The sequence below is a fragment of the Phodopus roborovskii genome, unplaced genomic scaffold, assembly GCF_943737965.1.
Source record: "Phodopus roborovskii unplaced genomic scaffold, PHOROB, whole genome shotgun sequence".
In the NCBI taxonomy this organism is placed as follows: domain Eukaryota; kingdom Metazoa; phylum Chordata; class Mammalia; order Rodentia; family Cricetidae; genus Phodopus; species Phodopus roborovskii.
In genome coordinates, this window is record NW_026126424.1 from 5331124 (window position 1) to 5353339 (window position 22216).

A 22216-nucleotide genomic window follows, 5' to 3' on the forward strand; every position below is an offset into this window, starting at 1 on the left:
TTTTCATATAAAACATACAATTTATGAAAAAATTTTTTATCTTATTTCTGTTACTTCATGTTTATCTATTAGATCTCAGTGAAATTTGAGTTCTGAAAGGTTTAGGGTTTCAATTTCATGAGATTTATTTATTATGTATATTATACTATAACTTATAAATGTATATAATTATGTGTTAATTGAAATACTAAAAAAATAAAAGGAAAGAAATTACTTTATATTGCAAGTATAATTCCTTTCTTCCCCATTGTTTTCATATTGGAATCTGGTGAATTGAGAGCAACCTACATGACCCAATCTGAGTTCCGCCCACTCACTCCAATGAACGAGGAACCCCATTTCAGTGCCTTCCATTTCTGAGCCATGAGTCCCAGCTCGTGTTCATGCCTCTGTAGTGGGCTTCAGTCCCCTGTCAATCCACAGTATTGTTATGACAGTGCTGTCACATCCTCCTTTAGGTGTCTTGGAGGAGAGCCCTCCTACCCTGCTTTGCAAAGCCTGTCTTCCATAGCTCGTCACGTGATTCTCGAGACTAACTCAAGTGGCACCTTCTTTTCCCACAGCAGCAACTTGTGGCTAACAAGCATCTGTTGGTAGAAAAGATTCATTGCCATTTTAAAGCTTTTATTATGAGAGAAGCTTCCTGCAGGTGTATTGCTTCCACATTTCACGTACTTCTCATGCTGCTCATTGGTTTAATGATAATATTCACTGTTCTTACTGAAAGTTGTGTTGTTTATTAGAAATAGTAAAGGAAAAGACCTACCAAATTAGTCTGCACTCCAAGAGTTGTGATGCCTTAACTTCCTGTGCGAGCTACACTGCTTTGGGAGTCAGAACTGTCTCCCTTATGTGACAGCGTCTTCTTGTCCATACTCAGACACTAGCAGTTTTCATAGGTCTGCTGCCCTGCCCTGCTCTCTTATTTCCTATGCATGCCAAGTAGTTCTGGATACTGATCACTGTACTCAAGATGTTATTTAAACCGATAATTTCAGGGAATGGATGATAACTCGATCGTTGATCTGCTGGAGGGATGGCTGCCTTTAATTTTATCCTTGGGCTGAATATTTCTCTTCATAGTCTGAGATGATTGTGGAGAGGCCTTGACACTTACTTGGATGTGCACTTTGTGTAGATACTGATTATTGGTTTCTGCCCTTTCGTCCAGAAAGTGCAGGTTTGCTAGGGAAATGTACTCAGGAAACAAGCACACCGTCTATGCTTGCTCATCTCTTACTTGTTATGAGTAGTTTTTTCCCTGTAGCTGGTCTGGTCCCACTGTCACGCCAGCCCCAAATAACACACACAGAGACACTGTATTAGATATAAAGCTGGTGGCCTGTTTCTAATGTTTCTTATTGGCTGGCTCTATCTTAATGATTAACCCATTTCTATTAATCTATGTATTTCCACGTGGTCTCATCTTACCGGAGAGGGTGGCGTTCTTCTCTCCGTCCTCCACCTTGAATTTCTTCCCTACTACTTCCTCTCTCTTCCTAGTCTCCTAGTCCCACCTATCTTGCTTTCCTATTGGCCAACAGTGCTTTCTTTATTCATTAACCAATAAGAGAAACATATTTACATAATGACATCACCTACCACTTACTGGCTCCATTTTCTTTCAGTCTTGCTTAGAAATCCCTAATTATCATGTTAGGTACGTATTGGTCTTAAGTTGTTTACATTTTAGGGCACGGGAGAGATGGTTTGGAGGTTAAGAAAAAACTTGCTGCTCTTGCAGAGGACCCAAGTTTGAATCCCAGCACCGTCATCAGATGGCTGACAACTACCTGTAATTCCCAAAAAGGGGAATCATATGTCCCCTTTTAGTCTCTGCAGGCACACTCCTAAAGTAAACAAAGCAAAGCAAAACAAAACAAAAAACCAAATTAAAGACATTATTTATATTTTGTCTATATTTCTAGCTAATGTTTTCCAGCAACAGTGTTTGTTTAAGTATATTGTCTCCCAGTAACTGGAAACACACATCATAGTTCTTGTGTTTTGATTATTGATCAGAAAGATTCAAAGATGCCTTTTTTGGGAAAAGCAATTTCCAACAAAGGCTTGAGTTTTGGTTTCCATATCTGTGGGATATGAGTTCATATAAAATATATAAAACAGTGCTTAGCATAACTAAAATGTAGAAAAAGATGAATAGCTTTAACAGTATCTTATTTGTAAGTTAATTAAACATGGTTGCACAAGAAGAGATATCTTCTGTCCGGTAGTAAAGGAATGAAAGTGGGTCTGGAAGCCCTTTTGTGGGAGGGGGAAAGGCTGCAAAGAACCCAGAAGCAGCAGTAACTGAGATGCTCATATCTTCATCACTAACTCCTCATGAATATAACAGTCATTTACGGCAGGCGAAAGGTGACTGGGTAACAGCATGCCAGTTTCTGCTTTCAACAGTAGAGCAGTCCCCTTCAAGGGGGATGCTTATGAGTGGTTAGATAAGCACAACATGTTTTTATAAAACTTTTGCATTTATTGAAGTTTCTACTAGACAGGGAATCTATCGGGTGCAGAATCATTTTCCTAAAATTGCTGAAACTATTTATGTCCATATTTTAATACGAGATTTGGATTAAAACACCAGAGACTGGAGACATCCACCATGCAATTGGTGTTAGACTCAGGAGGTTCAGACATACTCTAAAATTTAACTTCTTATATCCCTATTGTTAATTTTAAAAAAGATTCAAATATTTCCATTAAGTGTTTACTGGCAGAATATTGTTAGAGGGTTATAGTTCATTCTCTATAAAACATGGCACAAGTAGTTCAGTCATTCTAATCTATACATAGTGAGTTTTTAATTTTACCATTTTATATCTCACAAAACAGAAGACATACACGAGTTAAATTTAATATCACATAAGTGCTCCATATAATCTTTTCTCTTTGGATGTTCCAGCAAGCTACTTAGCCAAATAATACTTTGAATTGACTTATAAATGTGAAACGTACAAGTAGTGATCACATTTTTCCCCCTTACCAATGGCTTCCCTTGAGATGCTCAAGTTATTCTTTCCTTTCCTATGATGTGTGTATAAGGGGATGCACACCTATGTATAAGCCAGAGATCTACCTAGAGTGTCATGCCTCCAAAGCTTTGCTTTGAGGTAGTTTCTCATTGGCCTAGGGCTGGCTCAGTCAGCCAAGCTGGCTAATGAGCCCCATGGAGCCACCTGTCTTCCCCTTGGAAGTCCTGGGATGACAGGAGTGTGTCTGGATTTTTATATGGGATCTGGGGGTATGGAGCTTAGAAGACAATTCTCCTGAGTCAGTTCTCTTCTTCCACTGCAGAACTCAGGTCACCATGATTGTGTGTCAAGAGCTTCTCCCTGCTGAGCCATCTTGCCAGCCCCAGTGATTTTTATTTGGCCAAACAAAAGGACTAAGAAACAAACCCCAGAGCTTTTAGATAAATCTTAGACAAACCAAAAACAGGTGTAACAGTAAATCCCCAATAGGAGTTGAAGTCCATATCAAAGTCTCAATTTTTTAATAATCACAATCACATTTTAATTCAGAATCAGCACATCTTTTTATATTTATGTAAGGATGTTTATTTGTCTCTGAGTCATAGAGTAAGATGTCGTTATTGGGAAGAGAGAAGCCCTACGAACATTTGAAGATATTTATAAGTAATTTGAAACTCAAGTCCAGATGCCTAAAAACTCTGAAGCAACATTCTGTCTAAGATCTGATTATGAGCTCTGCTCACAAGAGACTGGAGAGGCTCTGTTCCAGGGAGACTGGGTGCTCGTCCCTAGAGCAATGAAGATGTCTCCCGGTGGGCCTGCTGGAACTGTACTTGATTAAAGACAGTACCACTTCTAGAAATTGTACAGCAATGTGATGGGGACAGTGAGGAAGCTTTGATTTTAAATAAAGAATGTTACTGGGAAAAGAATCATATGATTACTCCTAAGCTCAGAGGATGAGTTCTTTCTTGTAGCTGTTTCTGCTTGTGAGATGAATTTATTTCTTGCCACCCCCCCTCTTTCTCTACACACACACACACACACACACACACACACACACACACACACACACACACACACACACAGTCAATCAGGAAGCTTGTTCTCACAGACAGGTGGAGCTTGCTCCTTGTCTTTGGAGACTCACACTTTGTGGTTAAGGGCTGGCACTGGAGATGAGCTTAGGAATGTACAGGGAGAGACACCATGCCCAGCAATATACTTTTCTCCCAAGCAGTGGCTTCCTTGGCTTTTTCTCTTTCCCTTTGTCCACTACAGACTTAGCCCTATCTTTAACTGAGACCATTGTCAGGGTCTGAACAAAGTAATATCCATGGTGACAGAATGGTAACTACTAATGACTTAGATAGTGTGGTTTTATCTTCCTTACATAGAAAGGCCTTAGTGGGGAAGTGAGTCAACCTTGTCTTTAGAATAACATCACTAGATAGAAATTTTCTATGTAACTTGGAAGCATTTGGGGTGTGTTTCTGGTGCAAGATGGTGATGGGCCTGAGTCAGCTGCTTCTCCATCCTAGATTTAGACTAGACTCCTTGAGTCTCTCCTTGTGCAGAAACAGAAGAAAGTAGTATCCCATAGGCATTGTGATCTCACACAAATCATCTTTATAGAGAAACATTGTTATCTAAAGTAGGAGCTATTATAATTAGCAAACAAATCATCTTTATAGAGAAATGTTATCTAAAATAGGAGCTATTATAATTAGCAAACACTGCCTTAGAAATCTTGCACTTGGCTTCAGGTAAAACAAATTGAAGGTGACTTGTCACTGAAGTCATTCATTCAGTTTGCTTTGTCGAATTGTAATCATTCATCATCTTCAAACAAACAAACATAACAACCAAAAAACAAAACAAAACACAACAACAACCCGGAATCTCAAATAAGGACTAACACCATGAATTTGCTAAGAATCAACTCTTAGACCACAGCTCAAGGAGACAGCACATCATCATCAACGTCATCATCATCATCTGATTAGCTGGTTCTTTTTCACCACACCCCCTTGTCTCCTACAATTGAACTGTATAGAGTGATTATGCTGTTCAGTTGCATGGCTGCTTCTCCTGGGTGGGGCTGTGGAGGGAGGAGGGAGATAAAGGATTGAGTTGCATGTGGCCAGCTCAGTTGATATTGAACGCTGCCCTTACTTGATGCCTGGTGTCGCAGAGGATTTTCTTTGGATTCTGATCAATGGATTGCTGTACAGTAAGGACAGCAAATGGCTGGTTTTCTTCTATCTTTAAAATGAAGCATGCCCTCTCTAAAGGGCAACCTTTCAATTTTGCTTCTCAAACGTAAACGACAGGTCCACTCTGTGTTCCTTACCTTTGAAGGCATTTCTCATTACTGGTCAAGGTGCTCTGTGGAAGGAATCAGCTTTTGGTACTAATTCAAAACACAGCCAATATTGTATCTCTGCTGGAGGCTTGAGGGGAAGATCCCATTTAATGTGGTGGATGCATCATTTAAATGGCTGTGAGCTCCTGGGACTGGAACCTGGTGCCCTGTCTGTGCAGAAGTCAGCTGGTGAGTGTGCACTACTCTCTTTCCTAGGAAAATTGATGAATTTTTTTTCCTGCACCCAAATAAAAATCAGAGAAGGTTGAAAAAAAAAAGTCAACAAGAAGGAATGTCTTTAAGAAGTCAACAGTTCATTGCTGAATAAGTCAGCCATAGGTAGATAGCACTGTATAGAAATGTCTAACGGTTTTTACTGTCTAGAAATTATTGTCTTCTGCTAATCATTTCATATGGGAGCAATTTAAAATAAAAAATTAATTTCTTAATTGGGAAAAGATGACCATGGCACACACCAGAAGGACTTGTGACCAATTTCATTTGAAAGTCTGTTTACTAATTGGTATTTCTGGTTGTGTGATTGCACATTGGTGGCTGTCTCAGTGCCTCCTTTCCCTGAGGTGGGTTGGCACTTGAGCCCTGCACTATAGCCTTCCTGCAGTCATTGCCTGATGTCTTGAGGAAAGCTGTCTAGAATGTGTCATTTGCCTCCCAGTCTCATCTGAAAATGCACGGTGCCTTTGTTTCCCTGTGTCACATGCAAAGTTAACGTGGAAAACGTTGTATCACTATGGGTTTTAAAGACTTGGCCAATACAATTCTTTCTGTTATGTCTCTGTCACTCAAACTAACGTCTAATGGCTATCTGACCATTCTCTTTCTTGATGAGACAAAGTGTAAGCGTTGAAAGAGTTCTGGAGACTAAAATGTTAACTATGTCTGACATTTGGTTTTAGTTAACAAACTGAAGCTTGAAAAGTGTAAAATTTTCCAGCTATAAGAGAGCAACATAGTGAAACTGATGCTGCCTGGTTTTCCAAGTGGGTTTGTCATGAGCTTATAAAGAACTAATGAAATAAGCAAATGGTTTGGACAACAGGAGCTGTTCACCTTCTGCTGTAGCCATGGTGTAATTTTTACTTTCCTACTGAGAAGTCTGAAAAGGGAGATGGCATTATGAGATGGTCGAAGCAGATCCTACTGAGGTAGTGGGAAGGGTGTATCCTAGAGGGATCCCCAGTCACCCTGACCAACAGGAAGATCGAAACCACATCCTCCTAGGACTCAGATTCTCAGATTATTAAACTAAAAGAACATCCCAGAATGAGGCGTGGCTTGCTTGCTGCAGACCTTTTTTTTTTTTTTTTTTTTCTCCAGGATTTAAAAGAAAAGGGAATGCCAGATGGCACCAGGGACAGCCAGTGCTGTGTTCTTCCTGTTTCCCAGAAGTACCCTTGAGTAATGATGGCTTTGGTTCCATGGTAGAGTCGACAGTATGTGTGGAGTGGGATATAAAACTAGGTGGCAATTATGGCCACCCTTGCCAAGGAGATAAATGACTTCCTCCAAATCCATGCTAACGTCTCAAGAAGCCTAAACAGACATGTGTGTTTCTATGCCAATAAGTAAAAGACTGCCCAGGGAAGGATTAGGAGGGCTGAAGGCATGATGAATTGGGTAAGGTTTTCTGTGTTTTATGGATCTGAATTCTCAGCTGTGGGTGCAAAAGGGATGATGATTCTCTTACATAAGAGAACTGACTCCCCTCTCCTCTAGACTTAATCTGTTGTAAGCTGGTTGACCCTGGAACTACCACATCACTAAAACTATGTGGTCTCATGCATATGTAATTATTCTCTGCTTAGAACCAACATTTGAAGGACTAAAGTTTCTATCCTACCACAGAATGCACTTATCAATTGCTGCCTTCCACCGAGTTTAAATAGGAACCGAAACTGTAAATTATATAAGCTAAAACACGTTAAGACCAAAGTACAAAAACAAACAAAACAAAACACCACATTAGCACTTTTTCTTAAAACAAAAACCTTCACTATTGTACTCTCTTCACATATTGGTGAAAACAAGGCTTTTGTAGTCTCCATTTAGCAACGTAAACACATCATTTATTCTTAAAAATTTAAGTTAGCATTGCGATGGGTTTCATTATGAACATTTTAAAAGAGCACTCAACATTTTTCTCTACTTACAGGATTCACGTAGAATCAGATTATATGGTTTCACTCTCACTTGCTCTAGTAGTCCTAATTGTTCCTCTAAGATACAATGGTTGTAGAGGAAGGGCCTTCCCCATACACTTCAATTAGCATTGTTGAGACTGTCCAGCTAAAAACGAGACACTGAAAAGTGAGTGCTATTCTTAGTATTCCGTCAGCTCTTGATAAAATTTTTTAGTAAACTTCTGGAAATTGGACGGTATATGTGATTGTACAATTCCTTCTTGAGTGTATACTTGATGTTTTTTGTGTTGTTTCTCTCCCAACTGGGAACAACAGAAACACATCTTATACATTGCCGTCTTCCACGGTAGTTCCCTACTGAGTGTGTAAGAGAACGTCAAGACATTCTTATTTTGCATGTTTCATCTCATTGCTTTTCTTGTTAACGTATAGTAAAAACACCTTTGCGAAATCCAAAGGTACCTGAGAGGGCATTGAAGGGTGATTTTCGGGGTACCTGTTTTCCTCTTTACCTTCCTCTTCCTGGTCCCTCAGGATAACCTGACCAAACCCGGATTATACAGTGCTCACTGACAATAAACTGGGTTTGATGCCTTGCCTAAGCAAGCTACTAAAACGGCCTCACGTGGGTCTGTAAACCACACGGGGAAGCCCGGGCTACTCCCAGCCCTTCCCAGACTCGCTCTCCCCTCATTGCCTTGCAAGTGGAGAGTCACTTCTAGCTCTGCTCCTCTCCTTTCCGCTCCGCAGCGTTGATTCTTTTCTTGAAATGTACCTTGGAGAAGGGAAGGGCTGAGAGATTTAAGACGCAGGGATCCATGTCACGTGCTGCCCGTAGCAACCGCGGCGGCGGCGGCGGCGGCGGCGGCGGCGAGTCCGTAGCGAGACTGCACCATTTTCTCTCGCCCTGCATAGAGGTGTGGTTGCAAGCGGAGGCGGCGAACTCCCCACCCCCTAGGACTTTCACCGAGGTGGCCTCTTCCTGGCTCCGGTCTGAAGACAGACTGTCTGGAGGAGTCCCCCAAGACCGTTCCAACTGATGAGAGCCTAAGGAAGGCTTTTGCAACTATTAGGATGCTGGTCTGCGCTCGGGGCCACCCAACTGCTGAGAAGCTCCGGGTCCAGAGCTCCGCCCTCCCCTGGGACCATTGCTGAGCGTGGGCGCTCACCTGTGCATGCCTGTGTGCAGGTGTGTGCTGCTGAGGGGCTCGGCTGGCAACCTGAGGGGCACTAGAGTCGATTATGGGTGCTGCAGAGGCTGGAGCAAGATTATGACCTAGCTCGGGGGCGGAGTGGATTATTTTGTGAGTGTTCTTTGGCTGCCAGCCATCGCTCTGCTGGGAAAAATCACATCTCCACATAGCAGAAAAATCACCTGTATTGCTGGGGAGTGGAAAGTGGTCCTCTGCCGATCTAGTCTGCAAAAATGGCTCACGCTGCTGCTTCTATCAAGAAAGTTCGAGAGGCTGAACTGGATGAAAAAGAAAAAAATCTGGAAAGAGAGAGAAAAAAACAACGGAAAATCCCCAGGGATCGAATGGAGCGGAAAAGAAAGGTATGAGAAGCCTCAAGCCACCCCCCCACACACACACACACTTCGTAGCGCTGTGTAGAATCATCAGCTTTTAAAACTGGCAACTTCATCCTCCCTTTTTCCATCACTCCCCTGCACCATTTCCAAGCTCAGTTAGCAGCTCCGGATCTCTGGCTTGAATTTGCTGCATTGGGAGGAGATGCCTGAGCAGGATGAATTTCCTTTGCTTTGAAAGCAAAGCAAAGCAAAACCTGTCTTTCGCCTCTCTCTCTCTCTCTCTCTCTCTCTCTCTCTTCCTCTCTCTCTCTCTCTCTCTCTCTCCCTCTCCTCCCCCCCCCCCCCCATGATTCCATGTCAAAACCTGGTTCTCTAGTCTTTGAGTTTACTCTGAGCACTTGAGCACTTGACACAGAAGGAAGATTATATGGCTGTATGGCAGGAAGGTTGACCTCTTATCATTCTCCCTCTGCCACTGGACCACTGGCACTTCCTCACTGTGGATTCGATAAAGATCTCTGATGGGGAATAAGCCACAGAATCTGTATATGCCCTTGCCCTCCTGAGGGCTGACATTATTCTACATGAGAATAGATTAAAAACATTGCTGCAGTGAGCTGTGTTCTTGCATCTTTAGCACTCTGTTTATTTTCTACCAATAATTCCACAATTTACCTTTTGAATATGGTGATTAAATGGAAATATCTAGCTGGTTAAGGCAATGAATCATCGATGCTCGTGACACTGCATATAGAATGTTTTCCCCTGAAACATTTTTTTTTTAAATTACATTTCTCAAAAAGTATACATCTTACAAGCTGCCAGTAATGAAATATTCATTCAGCCAGTGGTCAGGGACCTGTAAAGGAAGTTGTTGTATGTAAACACTCCAATTAACAAAGCAGGCCACTGAATAATTTCATACGATAAATGATATTTCACATTAGCAGAATGTACAATAGTGCTTTGCACAGAAACTGTTTTTAAACAGCCCTGGGGTTAGAGAAGCACTGGGAACTCACATGCTTGCTAAGGCTTGTGCCTCCTGTACCATAGGAGCCACATTCACCTTTGCATTTGAGAGGCATTGTCTGGGCCTCCTCTCCCCTCTTTGAGTGACCCTTAAGAAGCCACAGGGAGTTGAGATCTTACTGCATAGAGGTTCATCCTGTTTCTGTTTTACTTCTGCACTAGTTAGATGAAATGATTGGTATCTGTAAACAAAATTGGTGTATTTAATGGTTTCCCTTCTGGGGAAAATTTAATGCTGTTTACATGACCTTTAAAATGCCTTGACTTAAAGGTGTTTAGATTTTGTTTTTAATAGTATCCAAGTCTTACTGGGTATTGTTGAGGTGGTCTTCTTCTACAGCTCTCGTAGTTTTTAACCCTCTAAATAGAATATCACCACATAAAACATTTTCTTGTATTTATATCCTTGTAAATAATTTCTTCTCTCAATCACAGCATCTTATCTCTTGGCTAGGGCTGCTTGAACAACATCCAGTTGCGATCCAGTAGCATTGCTTAGCCAGGCGCCATGCAGTCATTCACTGATGCTCTGCTAGGTTTCCATATGGAGTCCACTGCTGTTAGTTCCCCAAACCCCAGTATGCCTGAAAAGTTACATGGCTGAAATGGCAAGTGCCAGTAATCGAAGAGAATCTCAGTTGCTTGGATGCTGTCTTGCTTTAGCATTGTTAGCAAGAGTGTTGGTGAGTAGTGCGGTCATGGGACAAGTTCATCTCTACACTTTTAGATATTATTACCCTAGGATTAGAGTCATTGATGATATTTGTCCTTGTTCTTCTGTGTTCAGATAAACTTACTTCTACGGCAAATGTGTGTAGGATTACATGGCACAATAAAGGCTTGCCAAATGATGCGGTGTACTTTTGAACTATATCAGATTCCTTTCCTAGATAGACAACTTCTCCCCCACCTACACATTCTGACCCAACCCAGTTTTCAAATATGATTTGAAAGAAGAAAGCCCTAGTTCTTAAGGTGTAGGAAACAAAGCTCATGGAGGAATGAAAATAACTAATTAGACTCTAGAACACCATCTTCAGAAAATTATTTTCAAATGATCATATTTTCAGTTGGTGCAAATTCACAATTGTAAGGGAATATATCTGTTGTAGATCTAAGAGTATATGGAGTATCTTTTTCATGTCTGGGGAAGGCCTCTCTATATATCTCCTTATGCAAAGAATTCAGAGAAGATCCATCCCCAGCACAAATAAAATCTATAGAGCTTGGGGGGGGATACACTGATTTTGAAAAGGAAATTTTAATAAGGTACAGTTATTGACTACTAAAATCAATTAGGTGGCCTATGTATTTGGGCTTCATTTTAATATGCCTATGTAAACTTGTTCTTATTTAAAGAATACATATTTTGTATTATATGAAACTTTAAAAATAAATTTTAACTCTTTGCAAGCATCAGTTGTACTCTGTTCTTGACTATGACTCTTACACCAACTTGACTATGTTTGTGCTTTTAAAAAGGCAACTATTTACATATTAAGGAATTTCATTTCAATCTCATAATATGCAAGATATTCAGCCTTCTTTGGCTATACTCTAGGTATCTAGTATTTAAAAATAGTATATGGTGTGTTCATTGTGTTTGTGAATACTAAGTAGATCTACAATGTACCTAAGCTCTAAGGAAATGAACTGAGTTCAAGAGTAGTTGAAACAAACTAATTTAACTTGTTAGCTCAAAAACAATACACTGATTTACCATTCATGGGATGAGAGACTATTCTGTTCTATTATTTTAGTGCTAACTGAGTAATCATGATACCTACAAAGTCTAGTTCCTATACTAGAAATCTAGAATTTGAGACCTGAGCTGACAGATGGAACTGCACGTGAAAGATTAGAATTCTCATGCTGGCAAGACAGTTCTAGCTCTAGAGAGTAATTCCAAATATAAGTTTTTTTCCCCCTGCACTTACATATTATTTCCCATCTGTGCTTTTTAAAATTTGAAAACAATTAATTCATAAGGAATGAGTAGAAGTGACAAAACAGTTGCACTTCTAAAAGCTGAGCATATATACTTGAATAATCTTTTTCATTAAACCTTAAGTTCACTATGAATTTTCAGAGAAGCTTTTGTATTTCCTGTTTCCCAGCTTGGACAAATCATTCTCAGATCCATATGTCTGCACTGCTCATTGGAATCATAAAATAGGGCACTTTTCATACATGTTTAGCATGCACTTTGACCATATCCACTCCCTTGTTCCTCTCTCTTGTTCCTGAACCACCTGATCCCTTCCTCCTGCTTCCCCTGTGTTGTTGTAGCTTTTTTTTTTTTTTTTTTTTTGCTTTCACATGAAGAAAATTATTTGCATTTTCTAGTATAGTTTATTTTCGTTGAATGATGGTCTCTGCTCTACCCATTTACCTGGCTCAGCTTGTTCATGGCTGAGTAAAATTCCATTGTAGGGGCTGGCGAGGGGCTGTCCAGACATGCAGGACTGGGTTCTGATCTCATCATCCAGGCTTGTTCACAGGTGCATCTGTAAACCCAGCACTATTGGACCTTTAATAAGAGAATCCTTGATCTCTGATGGTTGCTGATCAGCCTAGCTCTAGTTTTAATGAGCGACTCTGTCTCAGGGAATAAGGTAGAGAATGAGGTAGTATGGGATACTTATTGTCCTCTGCTGGCCTCTGTTTGCATAATGACACCTTCCCTTACATGTACATATGCCAGCATTCTCTCACATATTTACACAGGCGCGCGCGCGCGCGCACACACACACACACACACACACACACGCACACACAAGCACTGATTCATGTACACATACAGTATTTTCCTTATCAAATTCTTCATTTTAGATGATATCTTATCATGTAGCTCTGACTAGCCTGGGGCACACTATGGAGACCAGGCTGGCCAAGAACTTTAAAACATCCACCTACCTCTGCCTCTTGAGTGTTAGTATTTTGTTTGGCTTTGTCTGTCTATCTATCTATCTATCTATCTATCTATCTATCTACCTATTTTTTGTGTGTGTTTTTCGAGACAGGGTTTCTTTGTGTAGCTTTTGAGCCTGTCCTGGAACTCTCTCTGTAGACGAGGCTGCCTGCCTGCTTCTGCCTTCTGAGTGCTGGGATTAAATACATGCACCATCATACTCAGATAGCTATTTATTTTTGATGAACAGCTTATTGATTAATATTGTTAAAACATCTGAACCTTTTAGAATTTTTAAAACATAATTTATTAACATCAATGGACCTTTTATTGAACACATACATATTGGACCACTGAACCACAATAGTAGTTGTGTACATTAGACATCCTCATGATTTCACAGAGAAGGAAACTGAGACTCAGAGGTGAAAACTTATTTAGTCACATACAGCTATCAGGTGGCTGAGTTTGGATTTGAATTCCGATCTGTCTGGGACCAAATATCACTGGGGGAAAGGGTTAGTATGATTTTATTAACAAGATTATAAGTAATCCATGTAATCTACCAGTGTTGTAATTTTTTCACCTCTAAAACATTCTACAATTAAAAGAAATTTAAGCACCTTAAGGTTATATTAAACAATGCATTTGAGGGAAATGACATAAATGTAAAGTTGTATTTTTACTGTAATTTCATTCAAACATTTCATAAGTTTCTTGGGCAATAAACTTTTTGAAGTCAAGATTTTTACCTTAAATTGTGGCCAGTTGCAGCCCATGGGAAGCCATTGCCACCTTTTGCTGTTTTTGTCAGATTTTCTAACATGCATTTGCATATTTATATGTATTAAACTCCAAGGTATTATTATGTGGGACACAAGAGAATTTATAATCAAGTTCCTTCCAAAGAATTCTTCAGGAAAAGGAGAGGTTCTGGTCAATTCTTAGCTTTATTTTAGTGTACATAGTTATTGGAGGAACAAGATCTGCTGTTTGAATCTTTACCTTAGTGGTACACCCCTGTCAATGATTTTTACTCCCCATTTGGTATATGCTCAATGACAATGGCAATACTTAATAGGTGTATGTGATGGATCACTCATCGGGCTGTGAAGGGATCTGGAGGAAGGAAGACTTCTGAAAGGTGTATTGGGATGTTTGTAAATGGAAGTGTGGTTTGTTTATTTGTAAGTTGAGAGGAACAGTTTCTCGAACTTTGAGTTGTGTTGTCTGAATATGTTAGAACTCAGTAGTCTCTGTTCCCTCCCCTGCTCCCTGTTAACCATTTTGGCTTGCCATGGTCTCAGTTACAAGAGGTCAAATGAGACCTGAAAATATTCCAGAAGCAAGCAACTCATAAATTGTCAGTTGTGTGCTATTTTGATTAATGTGGTGAAATCTTCCAGAATCCGGCCCTGTTCTGCCTGGGATGAGAATACTTTTGTCTACCATGTGTACCTCTTATCCACTTCTTGCCTGTGAACTTTCCTGGGTGTTAGGTGACTGCCAGGGTATTACAGTATCTGTGTTTAGTAGTCAATTTCCTACTTCCTAATGACCACAAAGGGCAATAGTAATGATGCCGATAGTTCAGATATGCTGTAATTCCTTTTAGAAAATAGTGAAGGAGTTTTCACATACCTTCTTTGAAACACATTGTTATAATGCTTCCATTTTATCATTCATTGTTACTAGTCTCTTACTGAACCTATTTTATAAGTCAACCTTTGCCCTAGGTCTGCGTTTATAGGAAATTTAGGAGTTTAGTGTTCTCCCCAGTTTCAGGTGTCCACTGGAATGTATGCTCCATAGATAATGAGAGAACATAAACATAAACTATAGTGACAAGCAGTTTTGCCTTTTCCTTGTAATCTGTGGGCGAGAGCTGCTGCGTAGGAACAGAGTGGGGATGCTTGTCATCACTCCTGTCCTGAACCTTCTGCTCATGCACCAGACAGCCAGATTCCAAAGGGCAGCTGCATTCTGGAAGTAGCAACACTTAGTCCAGAACTGTAAATGCACAGAGATTTCTGGGCTCTGAACTAAACATGGGTATAAAGGTTCAAACAACAACAGAATAGAATGGCCCTGAATGGTGCATTATATCCTTGACTCCACACATGGAAATTTCCAATCAGAATTTTAAAGAGCTACATCCAGTCTTCTTTCTGTAAGTTTCTACAACTCCCTTCAATATGTGGGTACTTCTGGAAGCTATACTAATGCTAGATGGATTGGAGATGGCCTTGGACTCTGCCTGGGAAGATGCTGTTCTCATGTCTGGTGTCCACTTGTAAATGAATATTGAAAAGTTTTGTTACATTTAATTTCCCATTTGAGTCTAACCGAAAACATTCAGGAATAGGTATTTAAATGTGGAGGCTTCCATAGATCTATAGAAAACACACATTTTCTTCTTTGACATTCATCCTATGCCTTTCTCCTTGCCTAATTCAAAAGCCCCTTCTTGGTGTTACAAATGTGTTGTGCCCTCCACCAGCACTGTGAACCTTGAGCTTTTACTAGTTTTAATTATGGAGAGCCTCCTTTAGTCACTGAGTAAGCTTAGGCTTACAGTTATCAAATTTATGTGATTGTAAATAGTTTTAATTTTATGACTTGAAATTATTATTCAAGAATTAAAAAATGTGAAAATCTTAATTTAGGAAAATTATTTCACCATCAAACAGGATAGTGAAGATATTGTGTATCAGTATTGAGCTGTGAAAACACCAGGAAGGTAAGACTTACATGTACATTGTCTCTGATGATCATTATTTTTCTTTTAAGTTATTCTGTTTCATTTAGGCTTTTCAGAATAAATTCTTTGCAAAGAACACTTAGCTTTATTCTCTGTGAGAGATATTATCTATTGAAATAAAGAATAGCTAAGAAAGCACTTCCCAAGTGCTAGAGACTCGTGTAAGTTTTTAGTGGAATTAGCTAGTCGAGTGGGACATTTTTGTTACAGAGATGAATATGATTTAAAATGTTTATTGTGAGTGTCTACTCAATTCCTATCATAGATAAATAACTTAGAATCCTCGGAGATAGAGTGTGAGGGAAGATAGAGCATAACCTCCATTTAAAAGTATTGTTGGGCAGTGGTGGCACACGCCTTTGAGCCCAGGAGACAGAGGTAGATGGATCTCTGTGAATTCGAGGGCCAGCCTGGTTTGCAGAGTAAGTTCCAGGATAGCCAAGGCTACCAAATAAACCCTGTCTTTAAAAAATAACAGCAACAAAAATACTTATCTTTATTTTATGTGCATGAGTGTTTTGTTTGCATTTATGTTTGTGCACCCTGTGTGTATGGTATCCAGAGATTCCAGATGAGGGCATTAGATCCACTGGAACTAGAGTTTTAAATGGTTTGAGCCATCGTGTAGGTGCAGAGAACCAAACCTGGATCCTCTGGAAGAGCAGCAAGTATTGCTAATGCCGAACCATCTTTCCAGCCCTGTAACCTATATAGTTTTGAAGCTCCCCAGGGGTAGCAAACCAAGGCTAAAGCAACTAGAATCAACATTTCTGTTTCTCTGTCAATCTATGTTCTGTATCTTGAAATCTAGATCAGCAACCATTTGCTTCTAATAATGGGAGTGACTCTAAATTGCCATTGAGAAAATTTTTCCATGTGTGATAGGAGACATTCTAAAAGCTTAATAAGGCTAATTAGTGTATATAGCAACCAATTACTTCTGAGCACAGAGAGAAAGAAAACAAGTTTTGAAGAGTTAAGTCAGAAGACTTCAGGATCCAGAGTTTACCCATCTTTGCCACAATTGGATAATCTTCGGGACCAAAATGTGTGAGCATGTGTCTGAGAGCTGTATAACTCAATAGAAAGAATTTTAAAGGAATGCTCTGACTCGTGATTTAAATGTTCTGTGTAACAGTTGGTGCTGTTTTGAAGGAATGTCCTAGGGATTTAATCGTTAACTTAGCAGCCTGGGAGACCTCAAATATTTAGAGGTGCTGACGCTTCTCCAGCTCCTAACACAAGTCAGTAACTGCCTTTTGTTTCTTGTGCTTGGCTTGGACTGATACTGAAGTCATAGGAAATGGCACAAATGGAGTGAGGGAGAGATGGGACATCTCCAAGTAGGGTCCTCCTACAGTCTCAGGCCCACCCCTCATTAGGTACTTTTTTTTTGTCAGTTTAGTGTTGGCATATTTTCCTCTACTGGGTTTTCAGTCTCTTACTGGCTATGGTAGCTTCCAGAGCAGCCAGAAAGGGATTCCTGTACTTAGTTGTACAGGCTTCTGGAATATACCTTTTGGGCATGTTCACTTGGAATCATACCTCCTATTTTCTGTCATTAGCATTTCTGCCAGAGGAAGCCAATATTCTACCTCACCCACTGTGGTCCCTTCATTGTTTGCCATTGTTGTGCTGTTTCTGTCATGGGGACCACTTCAACAGAAGCAGCATTAAGGGGGACAATTGTTATAAAAGTTCCAAATCTAATAAGTTTACTTGGTTATGAATGTGGTGTTACATCTACATCATATTTTTATACATTTCTTGGCTATAATGTACGCATCTTTGCAAATAGACTTGTTGGTCATTACTAAGTTTTCTCACGTCTTTCATATCTGTTTAAAAGTTGAGCTTAAAAGTAATACTTCTTTATGTATATAAAAATTCATCTTTTTCTTCTCTGTATTGGCAGCTGAACCCATGGCTTCATGCTTTGTTTGTTTGTTTGTTTTGTTTTGAGACAGGGTTTCTCTGTAGCTTTGGAGCCTCTCTTGGGACTTACTCTGTAGAACAGGCTGGCCTCGGACTCACAGATACCCTTGGCCTCTGCCTTCCCAGTCCTGGGACTAAAGGCGTGAGCCAGTCTTATGGTTTCTAAAGAAGGGCTTCCATCACTGAGATATCTCCAGCTTTCTTTTTACTGTGCATTTTGAGACAGGGTCTTATCAGATTATGTACACTGGCTTTGAACTTCTTCTGTAGCTCAGAATGGACTCCATCCTACAGTTGTTCTTTCCTAGTCTCCCAAGCAAGTGGGCCTTCAGGACTGCACCTTAAGGCCTGGCTTCCTTCTTAATTGTCATTGATCAAGGAGGTTGTGTTTTCCAAAATTTCTGCTTCTCAGGGGCACTTTTAATTTGTATCAACCCCTCAAAAAATGATGACTAAGAATCTGCTTTTATTAGTAAAGATCACATACTAAGTGCTTTTGGAATAAGCCACCAACCCTTCTGTTACACTGCTTGAGTGAGAGATGGATGTGGGATTTCACATTATGAAGATTAGGCAGCAGGGGCTTACTAAGTGAAATGGCTTGGTTGTAAAATACTTGTGCAAAGCATAAAGAACTGAATCCTAATTCTCAAGAGCCATGCCAAAAGTTGGATACAGCCAGTGCATGCCTGTGATCCCAGCATTGGGGAGGCAGAGACTAGAGTTTTCCTAGAGCACACTGTCCAACTGGAGTAGCAGAGCTTGTGACTTCCAGGTACAATGAGTGACTCTGTCCCAAAAATTGAGGGGGAGAGCCACTAAGGAAGACACCTGTCATTGACTTTTGACCTTCATCTTCACATGCATACATGTGCAGACCCACTCACACATATGCACAGAAAGCAAAAACAGTGAACAGAACAGACATCATACCAGTCTACTATTTACTAATTTCATGGAAACAAAGCAAAAAGCTCCAGAAAAGCAAAATTGGGAAATCTGTGTGCTCAGTTCTATTTACCAATGGTAAACTTGGTTCACACTGACATGATTGCAGTTTAACAGGTGGCATGATGGGGACCTGAGACCCATCTGTTAGCATCACTTTTGATTTCTGGTGGTACTGTGCCATATTTGATGATGTCTTTGACCCCTTTCATGATTTTAAGTAGTTTGGTGGTATTTGAAACTTCTCTTCATTTAATGTGACTTTTTCTTTTTGAGTGAATTCTCTGTCCCAGACAACAGTTCCTGACCTTGGAAGATCCCACAGGCCACCTGTGGTGATGGGACCTTCCACAAATAAAGGAAAAGAACATCAACATCGTTGGTTTGTGATCGTCTATTTTTGTATGTATGATGCAAATTTTTTTAAAGGTCTTATCTGGCATTTGATGTAGTGGGAAGAAATGGTTCCTGCAATGGTGTTTGGCATTCTCTGGAAGTGATTAAGGCCTCATTTAGAAAGTGAGGTCATTCTGTGAAGTGTGCGGTTGTTTTGTGTCTCCTGCATCCTTTTCAGTCACTTGGAGGAAGTTTATTGTGGTTCTTTTATTTTCTATTAGAGGCTCTGTGAGCTTTAGAGGCTCTGTGAGCTGACAGTGCCAGGTTTCAAAACCCACAGAGTAATATCACTGAGTGGTGTTAATCATTTCATGAAGATCTATATCATGAATGATGGCTGCTTTTGAACTTGCAGGACACCAAGCTGACAAGCATGTACAGTAAGCTCTTGAAGAGAAATTCAGGCATGCATGATCTGTTCAACCTGGTGAGCATTGCGACTCTCCAGATTTAGGGTGGTGACACAAACCCCCTCTTTACTTAGGGCCCCCACCCATATTGGGCCAGAATCCTTATTTTTAAACAGGCTACATCCTAACATGATTGCAACGTGCAAAGTGCAAGTGAATGAGACAACCTGGAAGCTGTAAGTCCTCTGGGATAGAAGTCACTTGGGAAATGAGGAGCTTTTCCTTTGAGGTCGCCTACTAATCACAGGGCTTTAGTGTGGGCTCAGAGCACATGTGGAGGAGAGGGGAAAAGTACACATTACTGTGAGTGGGAAGAAGGCAGATGACAAAGGACCAAGGAGAAGACAACAAACCCGCACTGCAGCACTGTACTGACGTGTAAGGGCTTCGTGCATGACACAGAGCATGCAGAGCGAGTCATCCCACACAACGGCAGCATTTCATAACTGCTGGCCTCACACCAGACAGCAGCCTTGAAAGGGAGGAGAGCCTGTAGTAAGTTTTCTAGTGAAAGGAAAAAATCTCAAAGGTATTTGCCTGTTTAACCTTCATGATTATGTTGTTTGCCTCATAGTCAGCTGTGGAAGAGATTCTGAGGAAGTTTGGCCACTAAAGCTCTTCAATATTCAATAAAATTCTGTTTTTTTTTTTATTAAGTTTTGAACATGTTTTACTTCAAGGTGACCAGAAGTTCTTTTGACCTGTACTTGTTTTATTTCTCTTCATTCTTATCTTAGATAAAATATGCCATGCATCCATGCCCAGAGAGTTTCCTATTTCCAAGGTGTATTTGGATATATATCAGGAGGTGACCACTTCTTGGACCAGAAAATATTAATGAATAACCAATGTGCATCAAATATTACATTGAAGATGACAAAAGCTATTGACAGAGAAAAAATTTTCTCTCAAGTAGCTTCTCTTTGATATAACTATTTAGGATCAATATTAGTGGAATCAAAGAGAAAATAGTGCTAGGTTAGGCCTAATAATTGGTTATTATTATTGTTATTGGAGTCCTGAGGATTGAACCTAGTGCCTTGCACATACTAGTTAAACACTCTACTATTAGGTTATATCCCCAGTATAGAGTTGGACGTCCTTAACTCAGATCTCAGATAAACCATATTCCAGATGTATGATGGTTCATCTTATCGGTAAATGTGGTAATAGATGATATGATATTGCACATATGAAATACATATGAAAAAGTGCAATTGTAGAGGCTGAAATGAAACAGTATTGTTGAAAGCACTATGCACCACACTATTATGTTACTTATATCAATAGATTCCCCCACACCTGTTACATGAGAGAGAAGGTAATGTCATTCAAATGATTAAAAATGTCCATAGAAGAATCAATGTGACTTATTGTTTATAACTCTACCGAGCTAAGCATACAGGAAACATGCATGTGTGTGTGTGTGTGTGTGTGTGTGTGTGTGTGTGTGTGTGTGTACCTAGTTCTCCTAACTGTGTACACACAAGAGACCTAGAGGTGTTGATATGGTGGCAGTAGTGAGTCCACCTAGTCCCAATCTTAGTTCCTAAACGCCATTTCCACCAGAAGGAGCCAGAACTGAGAATACCTGATTCAAGTAAAATGAAGAGAAGACGATGGGATACATCACCTTGTAGGGCTTCTCGGCGAGGCTAGGTACATTTGAACAAATATGCAAATAGAATATTTTTAAAAATAGTCTTTCCTAATATAAGAACTAAAACATGAATAAATTGGTGAGAAGAAAAAAAGAAGTCTCAAACAAATCTTAAAAAATATATAAAATATGACTAGTAAGGTATTATTATTAAGTACTACAATATAGCTTAATGTTTCACTCGCCCGTATTATTGTTTTTCTTAGTGAAATTTCTAGATATGCTGTTTTCATTTCATGTTGGAGCCTAATTTCTTGGTTATAAGTAAATGTATTATGATGTTAGGGGCTTGGCATATGTTGTTTACACATTGGTTTGTACATCACTCTAGCATTCATTGAACATATATTAAGATTTTCTCTGTGCTCCTTACACAAATGACTGACAGCTAAGTGGTGTCTACCTTAGAGGCTGTAGGTGTTCCCTCTGAGCCTGTGTCCTCTGAAGGTTAAATGTACCAGAGTAAAGCTGTCTGCCCATAGCATCATGTGTGGCCTTGCTGTGCTGAGATCTGATTTCCCGCATATCATGTCACCACTGCCTAAGATGTGACAGATGCCCTGTTGATTCTAAACATCTAGTTTACCTGTTCTAAACTCCAACTTGTCATGGGCTAATCTTCTGGAAAAAAAAAAGTGATCCTAGGCACCCTATAGGTAATAATACACATAAATAATTATTTCAAAAGCAACCTGGATTAGGGCTTTTAAGTTGTTTATATAAAGCTGTTCTTGGTATTATAAATTAGCAAAGAAATTTAAGATGTTTTGAAGGCTGGGACAAAATTTTCCTAGAGATCTGGTTTTGTCTTCATTTGTAACATCAGTTTAAATATCATTATTCTGTTGCACTGATACGTAAAAACACTAACCTTTTTACTCATTTTATAAATTTTAGCTAAGAATTCCCACTCTGTAGGACAGGAAACGTTCCCATGGGATGCATGAAACCCACCACCGCAGGTAGACAGTCCTGTCTCTCCACTTCCTCTTGCCTTTCTCTCCTTTCGCATCAACCTTTATTATTTGTCACACTGCCAATTCATGTTTAACTGTCCCAAAGCTTTGCTAAGCTGTGTACCTCCTCTTTCCTCCCTACTCTGACTTGACGCATGC